An 11597-nucleotide genomic window follows, 5' to 3' on the forward strand; every position below is an offset into this window, starting at 1 on the left:
TGATCAAATAATCTAGAGCAACTTTACGACGTTGAAAGAGCACAGGAGTTTAGTTAGGAAATTCCAGAACTCAGTCTTGGTGGTTGAAGGCACAAACACCAGGAGCAAAGCAATGGAAATCAGTAACACTCCAGAAGTCTTGGAGGATTATATAATGGGAATAGATTATGGAAGTTGGGAAATTCAAGATCATGGTGGGATTTAATAATGAAAATAATTTTAAAGTTGAATTATTCCTTAACCACTAGTCAGTGTAGGCCTAAAAACACAGAGGTTTTAAGTGAATGGAGCCTGATGTGAGTTGGGACATGAGCGGCAGGGGACAGACATCCACTGCTTCAACAGACGGTGAAGTGATAAAGGGAAGACACTGTTGACAAGGTCAACATCTGGAGTGAAGTCTCAAGGCCATGAATATTAATGTCTTCACATGTGTGATCAAGGTCAGTGAGGCATCACCAAAAACTGCCCCATTGACTGACCGACTGTTCCATGTAATACACTCATTATTTTCCATACAACAATACATACTGGAAGAATTTCTTCCTGACCTTTATGCCTTACATGCTCATAGACTCCAGCTCCAGTACTTTGACTTTTGGCGCATTAAACTTTGAAACAGGAGCTGTTTGTGGTGGGTCACTAGGCAGGAAGAAATTATATAGGAAGGAACAGCAGGTGCTGGTTTACCCCGAAGTTAGACACAAAATGCTGGAGTAACACAGCGGAAGTAATGCTGCCTGTCCCACTAAGTTACTCCAGTATTTTGTGTCTATCTTAGAAAGAAATTGTAGCGCAGGCAGGTGCCAGCTTGGTGGAGGGAGACCCAAAAAGAAGAGTCAGGGGTATGCACAATGATGGCTTTGCAGAATATTTGCCTGAAATGTCAAAGAGCGCAAGGCAACTCAGCTCTGACTTTGTGCAATGTTTTTCCACAGAGCTTGACGTCAGTCGTGTCCAGAATGGTCGTGCTTCATTTTAACATGAACCCAACCACAAAGTAGCATTTGCTGGCTGATCCCTGCTGCAAGGTCGAGGCATTTTGTAAACTCATTGGTTGCCTGTCACTTACCTTCAAGGTACGAATGGTTATACATCACTGCACAGAGAGGGATCTCCTTGCATTATCCATGAATCTTTACCTTTGAGCCAAATCCCTGCAGGTAATGTCCATACTCACATTAGCTTAATATCTCTCTATACTTTGAGATGCAAACACTTGTCTCGATGCTTCTTAAATACCTTGAGATTTTAATTTGCCCCCACCACTTCCTCAGGCAATGCATTTCCACCTACAATCACCCTCTGTGTGAAAGGTTTACCCCTCAGATCCCCTCTAAATCTCCTCACACTCAATTTAATCCTATACCCTCTTGCCACTACAGGAAGAATATTATTATCTATCCAATCTAACCCCAGTCAGGTCACCACACATCCCCCTCTGCTTCAGCGAAAGCAACCCCAGCCTCTTGTTTCTTCTTGTAACTGTCGTACTCCAGTCAATGCAATATCCTAGTGAATTTCCCCGGCACCCTCTCCAGAGCAGTCACATGCTTTCTACAGTGGAATGACTAGAACTGTACTTGATTTTCTGAACTTACCAATGATTATAACTGTATATAATGAAGCCCTTTTCTTACATTCTAGCAATGACTGATCAAAGCAAACATCTCATATGCCTCCTTCACCATCTTGTCCATGTTCAGGGATCAATGCATATGTATTTGTACCCGAGAGGTCTCTCTGTTCGTTAACACTTCCTTGGTTCTAACACCACCAAATTTCATATGGATGGTGCCAGACACATCCAACTTCATCAGGAAGCTGCAATTCTGTCAAACCCCCACCCACATATGTGCTGCAGAATGTGATGGTTGCTGCTATTGCCATCCAGGAAAGTCTCTAAATGAAAAACTGACGGCTACAGCTATCATTAAAGTGATCTGTTCAATAGCTTTGCAGCTGTAGCATAGGCACCTCAGTCATGTTCTCCTTGGTGAAGAGTATTTCCATAGGCAGTGGTGCTCAAAGGAGAACTGCCTCTAACCATGCAAGACAGATAGACATTCAAGCTGAGGTCCCTTCTCCCTCTTCTTCTCTCCCTTCTGGATGTTTGACAGTTCTTCCACCCCATCCAGATCATTGACTACTTTTGCTGACGACATCCATTTCTGGTGGGAAGCTGGTTTTCCTAAAGCTACTGCGGAGAACAAAATGTGAACCCTGCCTCAGCATTTCCTGAAAGCTTTAGAGAATTTGACATCTACAGAGAATGCAGGTAGCATAGCATCCAGCCATCTCATTGAAATGTACAGAATAGTGAATGGCCTGGATAGAGTGGATGTGGAGAGGATGTTTCGACTAGAGTCCATAGCCTCAGAATTAAAGGATGTTCTTTTAGGAAGGAGATGAGGAAGAATTTCTTTAGTCAGATGGTGGTGCATCTGTGGAATTCTTTGCCACAAAAGGCTGTGGAGGCAAAGTCAGTGGATATATTTAAGGCAGAGATAGATGGATTCTTGATTAGTACGGGTGTCAGAGGTTATGGGGAGAAGGCAGGAGAATGGGGTTAGAAGGGAGGGATAGTTCAGCCATGAATGAATGGTGGGGTAGACGATGGGCTGAAAGGCCTAATTCTACTCCCATCACTTATGATCCCAAGTTGAAATCATTCATCTATGAACCTGAAATTCATTTAAATAACAGATTTCAGGGAGGTAATTCCTGCTGATTAATGCTGGGGTCTTCGCCTGCATTAGCTGGAAGACTTAAGGGACAATTTGAGAATGGCAGTGTTGTATGAGAACGGATGAATTCATCTTCTTTTTCAACACACTTCATACATTTAACACATACTGTCACTGTGACCAATCTGCTAACTAATGGCTTGTTGCATTAAAATATGCACTCTTCATTTGCATGTGAGATTGTAAGCAACGTTTAAATGCCCAAGTTCACAGCCAACCTGGCTTAGTAACATTTGTTAAGAGGAGAAATATTGGCTAGGACATCTGGAAAAAATCACTGGCTCTTCTCCTTTACACCCACTTGAGATGGCAAATAGGCTGTTGGTTTATCATTTCGTGCCAAAGAGGACACAGAACAGAGGGATCAAAGAGGTTATTAAGTGGGAAAGGGTGCAGAAGAGATTCACCAGGATGTTACAGGGAGGGGTGGATAAGCTGGGATTTTTTGTTTGGAGTGTAAAAGGCTCTATATAGATATATACAAAATCATGCATGGCATGAATGAAATGAACATTCACAGTCTTTTTTCCATGTGAGAGGATTCTAACACTAGAGGGCTTAGGCTTAAGGTGAGAAGTGAGACATTTAAGAGGGACCTCAGAGGCAACCTTTTCATTCAGAGGGTAGTTGTATATGGAAGTAGCTGCCAGAGGAAGCTATAGAAGCGGATATAATTACAACTTTTAAAAGACATTTGGACAGATATATGGATAGTAGTATTAAGAGGAATATGAGCCAAATGCAGGCAAATGGAACTAGCCCAGAATACCAATTGGTCAGCATGAATAGTTTGCTTTAGTTTAGTTTATTGTCACCTGTCCCGAGGTACAGTGTAAAGCATTTTTGTTATGTGCTAAAGATAGTCCAAGGGTCTTCAATGAGGTAAATGGTATGTTAGCACCACTCTCATAGGAGTGTCTGGGATGAGACTCATCCGTGATTATACTGATGGCCTGACCGAGGCAAACGTGAAATGTAGATGGAGTCAATGGGAGAGATGTTAGTTTGTGTGTTGGTCTGGGCTGCATTCACAATCCTCTGCAATTCCTTGTGGTCTTGGATGGAACTGTTCCCAAACCATGCTGTGATGCATCCCAATGTTAAGGTCATGCTGCATAGCTCTTTATTGCATTCTCTATATTTTCTACAGCACGGTATGTCGTCAGGACTTGAGTGTTGACCTGGAATATATGATCAGGTCCGTACCGTATTTGAGCCACAATTGCTGACACAGAAGCTGTAAGACCACTACACATCTTCTCGCAGGATTACCCAACATGAGCATCAAACTAATTTTAATGAGATTTTATTGTTTGTCCCCAACTTTGCCAGCGAGAGACTATTCCAGATATTGGTCAGTCATTGATGCAAACAACTCACTGAAGCCAGTCCCGTATTTCTATTTCCAATTTATACCAGGATTTCAATAGACAATAGACAATAGGTGCAGGAGTAGGCCATTTGGCCCTTCGAGCCAGCACCGCCATTCAATGTGATCATGGCTGATCATCCCAAATCAGTACCCTGTTCCTGCCTTCTCCCCATATCCCCTGGCTCCGCTAATTTTAAGAGACCTATCTAGCTCTCTCGTGAAAGCATCCAGAGAACCTGCCTCCACCACCCTCTGAGGCAGAGAATTCCACAGACTCACCACTCTCTGTGAGAAAAAGCGTTTCCTCGTCTCCGTTCTAAAAATGGCTTACTCCTTATTCTTAAACTGTGGCCCCTGGTTCTGGACTCCCCCAACATCGGGAACTTTTTTTCCTGCCTCTAGTGTGTCCAAGTCCTTAACAATCTTATATGTTTCAATGAGATCCCCTCTCATAGAAACATAGAAAATAGGTGCAGGAGTAGGCCATTCGGCCCTTCGAGCCTGCACCGCCATTCAATATGATCATGGCTGATCATCCAACTCAGTATCCTGTACCTGCCTTCTCTCCATACCCCCTGATCCCTTTAGCCACAAGGGCCACATCTAACTCCCTCTTAAATATAGCCAATGAACTGGCCTCAACTACCTTCTGTGGCAGAGAGTTCCAGAGATTCACCACTCTCATTCTTCTAAACTCCAGAGTGTACAAGCCCAGCTGCTCCATTCTCTCAGCATATGACAGTCCCGCCATCCCGGGAATTAACCTTGTAAACCTACGCTGCACTCCCTCAATAGCAAGAATTTCTTTCGTCAAGTAATTGTAATTTAATTTGAAAGACTTCTCTATGCCAACCTTTTCTATCCACCTACATGATTTACATTTCTCAATACCATATAATTATTCGCTCCCAAGATGGCAAGACCAAGGCTTATTGTCCATCCCACACTGCTCTGAGAAGGTAATGCTGAGGCTTCTAGAAGTGCCGATAGTGATAAAAGTGATGATCTGGCTTGGGCACAGTTGGTAACTAGAACCATTCTTAGGGCAGATGAGGTAGGCACAACAGATTATCTTCTTTGAACCAGCTGTGTTTCTATGACGGGGTTACCGCTATCATTTTATATTTCCATCAATTAAAACAGAAAATATTGGGAAAGTCGCTTATTCTAATCTGCCTACATCTAAACTTACTTTAGCTGTTCCTACGGTCTAACACCAACACTGATCTGAACGTCGCCTATTTCCTTCGCTCCATAGATGCTGCTGCACCCGCTGAGTTTCCCCAGCAATTTTGTGTACCTTCGATATTCCAGCATCTGCAGTTCCCTTTTGAACACTGATCTGAACTTGCTGGTATAAGTGGTGCTGTAGTCTGGTGATCTATGTGCCTCAGATGCTGCTGGAAGCAAGTCTTTCATTGTACCTGGTCTTCACTACCTCTGTGGATATGACAACAAACGTGACATGTTACAAGAGCCAAATGCCTGTGATGTCTCCATGCCTTCCTTCGATTCATGACCCTGCCACTCAGCTGTCAAGCCAAAGACATCTCTTCTGGAGATGTTTCCTCAGCCCACAATCTCACATAGGCCAGTTTTAGCGTCCTTCCCACACCTAACGTTTCAGCCAGATCATGCCTGTAGAATCCATTTCTTCTTATTTCTGTTGTATCCACTGTTCTAGTCCCTTCTTACCTATCGTGGTGAATCTCTGGAATTCTCTGCCACAGAAGGTAGTTGAGGCCAGTTCATTGGCTATATTTAAGAGGGAGTTAGATGTGGCCCTAGTGGCTAAAGGGATCAGGGGGTATGGAGAGAAGGCAGGTACAGGATACTGAGTTGGATGATCAGCCATGATCATATTGAATGGCGGTGCAGGCTCGAAGGGCCGAATGGCCTACTCCTGCACCTATTTTCTATGTTTCTATGTTTCTATATTCATAACTGTTTCAATGTCCTGGCACATTTTAAGAGTACCCAGTTTACTGGTTTAATCTGTCCATTATCAGAATAGACCGCCAATCCTTCTGTTATTGTTATCATACCATGACACCCTGAACATCTTTATGTGTTAATTGAATGGAGATCCAACCAGTCTTCATCCACCACCACCTTTCTCCACCTGATGGAGCTAGTTTGTGCACTGTACAACTTCCCCATTGATTGTACTCACTTCCTCCAAATAAAAATGTTGCTATGGGAACCCATCTGATTTCTAATTACGTTTGTCATTTTGTGAGATGTGACACATATTCATTATAGTTTTACCTAGTCCCATCCTTCAGCTCCGTTCCAATAGATTGATAACTACATTGATGCTGTTTTGTACACTTGCCTTAAATTGAAAACAAATCATCACCTTTTACTGCCACATTCTAATCTTTATAAATTGATTAATCTAATCTTCCTAATCTTTATAAGATTATAATCTTGCATTTATAATCAGAGTGCATCTCTGATTTGGTGCCTCCTGATCTTCTGTGCCTCTTGTTCTGAAGATAGATGCATAGATGCTGCTGCACCCGCTGAGTTTCTCCAGCATTTTTGTGTACCTTCGATTTTCCAGCATCTGCAGTTCCTTCTTAAACACTATGACCAGCATCCACTGGATGACTGTATCAGAGAGGAGGAAACACCTGACCGTGAGGAGTAAAAGAGGAGTAAGTGTACACTTAAGAATGGATGTAGCCCAGTCCACCACACAAACCAAGCTCCCCAACATTGACACCATGTACACCTCATGCTGCTTCGGAAATGCAGCTAACATAATCAAAAATGTCCCACTCATTCATTCATTCATTCATTCATTCATTCATTCATTCATTCATTCATTCATTCATTCGTTCATTCATTCATTCATTCATTCATTCATTCATTTATTAATTCATTCGTTCATTCATTAATTCATTAATTCATTTGTTGTCTCTTCTCCCTGCACCTGTCAGGCAAAAGGTACAAAAGCTTGAAAGCGCACACCACCAGAATCAGGTATCTGGCTTCTGAACAGTGCTTCCACAAGATAAGAGTACCATCCGATTCACCTCTACCCCATTGCGGATATTGGAATTTTTCTATGGAGCTGATGTGCTACAATGCTGAAAACTATATTCTGAACTGTGCTCTAACAATTGAGTTTGACTTGATTATATTGATGTATAATATTATCTGATCTGATTGTGTCGCATGCAAGACAAAGCTTTTCAGTGTACCATGGTCCATATGCCAATAATAAACTTAAACCTAAACCTAAACCTCAGGAGTACAAAAAGAGGACATGAAATTCTGAAGGTATATCAAGAGCAAAAGGGCGACTAGAGAAAGAATAGATTCCCTTTGGGATCAACATGATTATCTTAGTTTGGAGCCACAGGAGATGGGTGAGATGATAAATGAATATTTCTTGCCTGTGTTTTCTGTGGACAAGGTCATGGCAGCTAAGGAATTAAGGGAAATGAGGAGTAATGTATTGGAACAGATCCATATTACAACAAAAGAGGTGCTGACTGTCGAAAGGCATAATAACATGGAAACATCCCTGGTGCCTGATCATGTGTATGCAAGGACATTGTGGGAAACGGGGAAAAAAATTGCACGGGCCCTGACAGAGATATTACCATTGTCCTTGGTCCCGGGTGAATTACCAAAAGACCGGAGGGAGAATAACATGCCTTTATTTAAGAAGCTCTGAACTACAAACCAATGAGCCTAACATCAATGGTACACAAAAAAAGCTGGAGAAACTCAGCGGGTGCAGCAGCATCTATGGAGCGAAGGAAATAGGCAACGTTTCGGGCCGAAACGTTGCCTATTTCCTTCGCTCCATAGATGTTGCTGCACCCGCTGAGTTTCTCCAGCTTTTTTTGTGTACCTTCGATTTTCCGGCATCTGCAGTTCCTTCTTAAACACAGCCTAACATCAATGGTGGGGAAGTTACTGGAGGGGATTCTGAGGAGCAGGATCTACCAGCATTTGGAAAGGCCAGGGCTAATAATGAATAGTCAATATGGATCGTGCCGGGGAGGTCAAGTCTCATAAATATGATTGAGTTGTTTGAAGAGGTGACAAAGAGGATTGATGAGAGCAGGGCAGAGATGTTCCCTACAAGGGACATTAGCAAGGCCTTTGGCAAAGAGCCACATGGTAGGATAGATCACATGGGATCCAGTGTGAGCTTGCCAATTGGATATAAAATCTAAGACAGAAATTGATAGAGGTCTTGCAGGAAAGGTGCATTAAAGAACAGGTATGATTTTATTGAATGTTGGAACAGGTAGAATGGTCTGAATATACTGCCTGTGATGAATTCTATTTTCTTATGTGTCTATGGCAATGTTGGAGAATGGAGATGAGGAGAATATGGGGGATCGGAGGGATGGGGGAGGGGGGGGGGGGGAGGGGGGGTGGTAAGCAAGTGGAAAGAGAGATATAGGCAAATGGATTAGACATAGTTATGGACTTGTTACCTACGGTGGAATGGAATCTTTAACTGAAGTGAAAGAAAGATGTGCAGGAACAAAGGCGGGAAAGTGCTATCATCACCACAGATTCAATGGATGGAGGGAAGCTGGGAGAAAGCAATGGTAGTTTCCTGGAAGCAAGATAGGAAGCATTGTTGAGGTAAATATGGCCATTACTGTGTTTTTAGAGTCATAACACTTAGTAATTGTGAACATTATTATTATTATAAAAATACCTATGAAATAATCAGAAAATTATACAGCATTGAAACAAGCCCTTCAGCCCAACACGACCTATCTAAGCTAATATCATTTGCCTACAATTAGCCAATATCCCTCTAAACCTTTTCTATCCATGATCCTGGCCAATTGTCTTTTAAATGGTGTAATTGTACAGCTTCCTCTGGCAGTTTGTTCATATACCCACAACCATCTGTGTTAAAAAGTTACCCCTGAAATTCTTTTAGAGTGGCACTGTGGTGCAGCTGGTAGAACTACTGCCTCATAGCACTAAAGAGCCAGGTTTGATTCTGATCTCGGGTGCTGTATGGAGTTTACGTGTGGGTTTCCTCTCGGTGCTCCCGGTGCTATAACTGGCTGCAAAGCGAAGACAAGCAGTATCGCCGGTAACAGCGAATCCCTCCTAGATTAACTCGATGCATTCTACGCCCACTCTGCACAGAATGTCAGTGGTGGAATGCCACCCGTCCCACCAGTCTCGGGTGTGTCTACACCAATGATTACTGAGGCAGGCACAAGATCGGCTATCCTCACGGTGCATCAGCAGAAAGTAACTGGTCTGGATGGTCCCTGGCCTCATTCTCAGGACCTGTGGGGATCAGCCAGCATAGGTATGCACAGACATCTTCAACATCTTCCAACTCCATTCAGAGGTACCCACCTGCTTCAAAATGACCACTATCATCCCAAGTACACTCACTCAAACGACTAAACATTTGAGTCTTTAGCAACGTACCCTACAGTCATAGCTTCCCACTGCCACGGTGTTTCATTCATTCTTCCTCATTTTCTGTCCATCATCTGACTTGCACGCCACCCCAGTGCATTACCTCCTTTACCACATGCTCTAATTTTGTTCCTTAACCTCTTGCATGAAACTTTATTGAAGGTCTACTGAAAGTTCAATTGCACTACGGAAACTTGATTCTCTCATCTGTTCTGCTAATTCCAACTTCATGAATCTCTAATAGATTTATCAAACATGATTCCCTTTCGACAATTAGGTGCTGAACCTGACTAATCCTTGTAATATTTTCAAAGTGCCCTATTACAACTTCTTAATAATAAATTACTACTGATGTTGGGTTAAATGGGTTAGTGGTTCTTCATTTTGTTTCCCTTATTCTATTAATAATGGAATTACATTTGCTGCTTTTTACTTTGTGGAAATCGTTCTACAATCCATGGAATCAACAGAGGGGCCTAGAGACAGCCATTGCTGTTTTTAGTTCCATCAACATTGATTCTACTTGATTTCCTCAGCTAAAATCCATTCTCTCTTCTGCCTTTATCCCATCCCTTATCAAGACTGCTCCATCTTACAGTATTTTCAATCCTGCTTTCCTCTTGTAAATGTTAAGTATCTTGGAATATTTAAGACCAATCTTGTACACTTTGCAACCACAACTCTCTAATGCCAATTAGATTATTCCCATTTTTTTCTATTGAGCTATTAATATGTCAATCTTCTAATGAGCATTCATATAAATGGTATTCAATTTTATCAAACCCAAACTCAACGGATCACCCTGAATAATTTCCAGTATCTCCATTGCAAAGTCATCACTAAAAATATATCATCTTTCTTTCTCCCTTTCAGTATTCTGATGGGCCATCCTCCCAATAATATATTGAACAACCCCTTGATCATCCCCAATATCCTCCCTCTTTGCCCGGCAGCTTCCCGTGTAAGTTACTGAAAAGCAAATTTGGCCATTTTCCTCCTTCCTTGCCTCTATACAAGGTCCCAACAGCTTTTATACCACTTTCAACCCAGTATGGTGTACCCGCTGCTCATATTGTGGTGTCTTTGATTTTGAGGAAACCAATCAGCAATTGGGTGAGCAATATTCAATCTGCAGGATTTCTCTGATCTCTGGTCACCTGCCAGTTTCAACTCTCCTTCCAACTCCACATATGACTCTCTTCTGTCTAATACTGCATTTCAGGAAAGCAGGATCAAGAATTTTAACCTGACAAATTGCAACCTGCTAGATTGTGTTCAATAATTTCAACCTATAACTGGTACGCTAATGTTAAATTGTTTTTTGTATTCTCAGAAGTTGCCTGAACCACTGAGAAGTTGCAGCATTTTCTGTTTTTATATCTAATATTCAGCATTGTCAGTATCTTGCCTTTTTATTTATCGGTTGCTTTCAAATATTCAAACCATTAAGGTGCATGTTATGTAACCATTAAGGTGCACGCTATGTAGCCATTAAGGCTAGTGCCATGTTAAAGTGCTGAAATATTTTATTCAGCAGGTCAGGCAGCATCTCTGAAGAAGATAGGTGGCATTTTGGGTCGGGCCCTCTTTCCAGTTATTCCAGCAATCTGTGTCCTTTATTGTAATTCAGTATCTGCAGTTCCTTTTATCTACAAAGTCCATTTTATACCTATTTCCAAATTGGTTGTTGAGACATTTAATGTACATTTAACTCCATTTTGCACAAATGTATTGCCATTTTGATTTTATATTCAAATGCTCAGTGTCTTTTTAATTCTGTTGAACTCATTCCTTGTTTTATTTAATTCTAAATTTCCTAGCATGCATCTAGTTTCAGTTCAGAGCTATCAAATCACGTTTTAACAATGCTTCATTCCATGATTCCAATTTTGTTTTTCCCCCCATTGTATTCAGTTCTTTTAATTTTTAATTATCAAATTTAATTATCCTTATTTTTTTATTATTCAAATGTATCAAAACAGATTTTACATGTGATCTGTGATATTTCAATATAATTCAAACCCTTTGGTAATAAGGAGCTGACAAAGGCCATG

Source organism: Amblyraja radiata, chromosome 21 (genome assembly GCF_010909765.2).
Source record: "Amblyraja radiata isolate CabotCenter1 chromosome 21, sAmbRad1.1.pri, whole genome shotgun sequence".
In the NCBI taxonomy this organism is placed as follows: domain Eukaryota; kingdom Metazoa; phylum Chordata; class Chondrichthyes; order Rajiformes; family Rajidae; genus Amblyraja; species Amblyraja radiata.